Source organism: Symphalangus syndactylus, chromosome X, assembly GCF_028878055.3.
Source record: "Symphalangus syndactylus isolate Jambi chromosome X, NHGRI_mSymSyn1-v2.1_pri, whole genome shotgun sequence".
NCBI lineage: Eukaryota > Metazoa > Chordata > Mammalia > Primates > Hylobatidae > Symphalangus > Symphalangus syndactylus.
This window is the reverse complement of record NC_072447.2, coordinates 25,737,441-25,742,493: the sequence shown is the minus strand read 5'-3', so window position 1 is coordinate 25,742,493 and position 5,053 is coordinate 25,737,441.

Here is a 5,053-nt window from a genome sequence, read left to right as displayed (position 1 = left end):
AAGGCCCCACCAGAGCAGCTAGATACAGAGTGTCGATTGGTGCACTCACAAACCCTGAGCTAGACACAGGGTGCTGATTGGTGTATTTACAATCCCTGAGCTAGACATAAAGGTTCTCCACATCTCCACCAGACTCAGGAGCCCAGCTGGCTTCACCCAGTGGATCCCACACTGGGGCTGCAGGTGGAGCTGCCTGCCAGTCCCGCGCCATGTGCTCGCACTCCTCAGCCCTTGGGTGGTCGATGGGACTGGGCGCTATGGAGCAGGGGGTGGCACTCGTCGGGGAGGCTCGGGCCGCACAGGAGCCCATGGTGGGGGTGGGAGGCTCAGGCATGGCGCGTTGCAGGTCCCGAGCCCTGCCCCGCGGGAAGGCAGCTAAGGCCCGGTGAGAAATTGAGCGCAGCGTGGTGGGCTGGCACTGCTGGGGGACCCAGTACATTCTCCGCAGCCGCTGGCCCGGGTGCTAAGCCCCTCATTGCCCGGGGCCGGCAGGGCCAGCCGGCTGCTCCGAGTGCAGGGCCCGCCAAGCCCATGCCCACACGGAACTCCAGCTGGCCCGCGCCGCATGCAGCCCCGGTTCCCGCTCACGCCTCTCCCTCCACACCTCCCTGCAAGCTGAGGGAGCCAGCTCCTGCCTTGGCCAGCCCAGAAAGGGGCTCCCACAGTGCAGTGGTGGGCTGAAGGGCTCCTCAAGTGCCGCCAAAGTGGGAGCCCAGGCAGGAGGCGCCAAGAGCCAGTGAGGGCTGTGAGGACTGCCAGCACGCTGTCACCTCTCACAAGTAGGCTTAAATGGCGAGTAGGGGTTTCCTTTGCACAAGGTTAGACGACTGAGTTAGTTAGTAGCCAAGCCTCTACTAAGAGTTAGATCTATGATTCTCATTACTGCATTTTTCTTACTGCTCCATAAACCTCCAACAACTTCCATCAGTTTGCTTTTGCCAATTCTATAAAACTGGTTCATGAAGCCATTTCTATTAAAAGGGGGGAACCCCTTACTTTTAGCTCCCTGATCCACAACCTGCTTATTACAATCTTGTGAATGTCTTATTTTCCTTCCTATATCTTTAAAGGGGGCTGAGAGTTCTTTGGTATGTCTCTAATCTGTGTCATGCTACAAAGCAGTGAACTGTGAAAAATACCCAAGGAATTCCCAATAAATCATACAGGAGGCAAATAAAGGGCATGCAGCTATTAGCTTAAACAGCTCTGCTTTTTCAACTGGATCCCCGGAAGTTTTCCCTAGAGAAAGGCTTACCAGTCTTTGGTTTCCACGAAGCCTGTTGAAGAGTTTCAGCAGCTTCCATCTCCTTTTAAAGACATTTCTTACTGGCTTGTTCTGGCACTTGAGCTTATTTGTGTCTCAGGTGTGTGCTCAGCCCCTTTAATGCAGAGCAAATTAAACACCAAAAAAGGCAAACCAAAGCATCTCAGCCCTCTGAATTTGAGTGTCTCTTTCTGGCTTGAGCCCCTTTTGTTGAAACAAATGCACAGAAGGGCAGAAGTCCCCTAAGGGGAAAGTGAAGTCCATCCTGAAAGAAGACAGAGCCGTGCACACGTGGGACCTAACTGCAGCTTGGCTGCTGACATAATGATGACACCATGCTTAGCAGGAGACAGGATTTCTAATCCATCACTTTTCCTTTGAAAATGAAACACTGATAAGCATTCATTAGCCATTCTCTTGTCTTCTTTTAAAATTCTTTGGGATTGCTTTTTGCTCAATGAATTCCTTGGGTTTTATTAAACTGTTTGAAAGAAGGAGAACCAAGCTATGGCAATAAGAAATACAAAATTTTCCTAGGGCTGGCATGACAAACTACCACACACTGGGTGGCTTAAAAAAAAAAAAAAAAACAGTTTATTCTCTTACAATTCTGGAGGCTAGAAATCAAAAGTCAAGGTGTCAGCAGGGTTGGTTCCTTCTGGAGGCTCTAAGGAAAAATCTGTTCCGCCTCTCTCCTAGCTTCTAGTGGTTGCTGGCAATCTGGCGTTTTTTTGGCTTGTAGCTGTATCACTCTAATTTCTGCTTCTGTCTTCACAGGGCCTTCTTCTGTGCACACGCATGTGTCTGTATTCCAATTGCCTTCTCCTTTCTCTCATAAAGACACTAGTTATTGGATTTAGGGCCCATCTAATTCAGTCTGACTTAATCTTAACTTGATTACTTGTGCAAAAACCCGGTTTTCAAATAAGGTCCCATTCACATGTACCAGGGATTAGGACTTGGATATAACTTTTAGATGAACACACTTCAAGCCACTACAAGAACTAAAAAAGCTCTGTTCTCCATTTTGTCCTCTCTCACTCGTGCTCTTCTTCCCTCCTTCCCTTTCTATATTGGCCAAAGGCACGACTCAACAATGAACATAGCAAAACTCAAGTTGTCAATGTTCATTGAACATTAATAAAAGCATACGCTGGAGGTGATAGGAATGTTCTGTATATTGATCGTGGTAGTGGTTTCATGGGTATACACAGCTGCCAAAATTCATCTATATAGCTTATTGTATGTAGATTATTTCTCAGTAAAGTTGATGTTAATATATATGTATGTGTATATATGTACCCTAGGCATAGTACCAGTTGTTTTATTTTCTTCTTTCCCTTCCATACCCCATCCTACCTTGTCACCAGAGAAACATGTTAGGCAAAATAGGTCCTCCTGTTTCCATTCAATATAGAAAAGTGAAGATTCGGGGGAAAAATTAACATTTCATAGGCAATGAAACCTCTTGTTATTTGGTTGCTCTTTAAAATGGGAAATATTGATGAATGCTTAGATTATGAACAATTTAGGGTAATTAATAAAGTATCTATTAAAATTGTTTACATTATTACAGAATTCTTCATCCTCAAAAGTAGTTCTAAGACATATGCTACAGAAGATTTAAAAAATTAGTTTAGCTAGTATAGCTGAATTATATACCAGGTTCAGATAAATTTATTTTGAGATTCTAAGTGCACTTTCACCACAAAGATAGAAGAAAGTAAAACTAACAAAGAATGCCACTAGCACACAGTGTGTGTTCAAAAATGTTTATCAACCAAAACTGAATTTGGTTTTCAGCCAATTTATATTACTAAAAGTCTCCTGAGATCAAGATTCAAAGCCTAAAGCAAAAGGGATGATGGTCATGCATTTAGGATTTGATATTGGAAGATTCTTTCACATGCCACAGGTAGAGTAACCACTGTTTGTTTCAGGAGTTGCCACTGTGATCCTACTGAGCGCACCTACACTGCAACTTGGTTTAAGATTCTTACACGGCCTTGTTTTTCACTTGCCCTGCTAACTTGGGTTCCATGAAAATAGGATGGTTGACATTTAGAAATAGTATACCCCGACCAGGCGTGCTGGCTTATGCCTGTAATCCCAGCACTTTGGGAGGCCGAGGCAGGAGGATCACTTGAGGCCAGGACTTTGAGACCAGACTGGCCAACATGGTGAAAACCCATCTCTACTAAAAATACAAAAATTAGCCGGGCATGGTGGCAGGTGCCTGTGATCCCAGCTACTGAGGAGGCTGAGGAAGGAGAATCGCTTGAACCCAGGAGGTGGAGGTTGCAGTGAGCCGAGATGGCGCCACTGCCCTCCAGCCTGGATGACAGAGTGAAACTGTATTTAAAAAAAAAAAAAAAAAGGAAATAGTGTACTCATACCTGCTCAAGAAATAAACATGTAAGCGAAAAGGCAGAAAATGTGCCTATGCCAAACTCCTGCTTTTTTAAGTCTAGAAGATAAATATTAAACACTAGAAAACATAGAACATGTTGCTAATATTTGCACAGAAAATGAGAAAATGGACAATGTTGCAAGTGGATGTTCGTGTGTTCAATGCAGATGCTGACACAGATACAGTAGTTTTCTTTTGTTGAATTTAATTTTTTAAGGTCACAATTGGTGAGAAATGGCAAAATTAGGCACACAGAGTGGGTAAAAACTGGGAAAGATGAATAAGAATAGTCATTTGGGTTTCCAAATATAACATCAGAAAAAAAAAAGTCACAGATCTGGATATCAACTAGATGAATATTAAAACCTCAAGTGTGTACCTGGAGGGTTCATGGTTCCAATTCTGGGCTATGTGAAATTGATCCAAAATATTGAGCCAAAAACCTTGCCTGTTGGTAAATAAATGTAATGGAAGACAAAAATTTCCTGTACTCAAAGACTCTAGGTTTACCTCCACTGACGTTTGTCAGTTGTAATTTAAGTGCTTTGGCAGCTGGCATAGGAATCTAAAGAAACATTTTTAGTTCAGGCATGGGGAAGTTGGGCTATTTAATGCAATTTGCATTCTTAAGTCTTGTAAAATTTCTCCACATATCTCTCATATATTCCATGCATGTCACACAGATTTAAATGATGCTTCTTTTTCATGTTTCAGGAGCTTGGAGACAGAACCTGGACTTTTATGGGCAAGTGAGATGCTGTGAACTGTTTACCCACTAAGAACATAGAAATGATATCAGGGGATCATGATCAGTTTGAGAGACATGGGCAGGATGAAATGAAAATCAACAATGCTAAAAGTTGGCAGCCAATCAGATAGAAGTCTGAAATATTATATGACACTCTATCAGAAAGTTCAATGTGATTTGAGACTGTTTAAGCAGTGGGATTATATAACAAACGAGAGCAAAATAGGATGCCCTAACCTGGAATATTGGACCTCAGGACTGAAAAAAAAAAAAAAAAGCAACTGGAAGGAGTCCAGAAAAGATTATCTACAGTGATGGTTTTAAAGCAAAATATGAACTTTATAGTGTAGCCAAACCACAGAGTCAGACCCAAAGGGCATGATAAAAATCTACAAATAGCTTTGGGGTCTAAACACCAAGGATAAAGAGGAATCTTGGCTGGAGATATGAAAAGCTTCAAGGGATAAAGTTAAGGAAAGGGAAATTTAGGTTAAGCATCAGAATATATCCTTTGATAGTAAGATGTGTGTGTTTGTAGAACAGTCTCTCAAGGGAATAGAAAGAATACTGATGAGTTTTCTAGGATCTCTGATAAGAGGATAGCTTGATGTCAGTCCAAGGATTCTAGAAC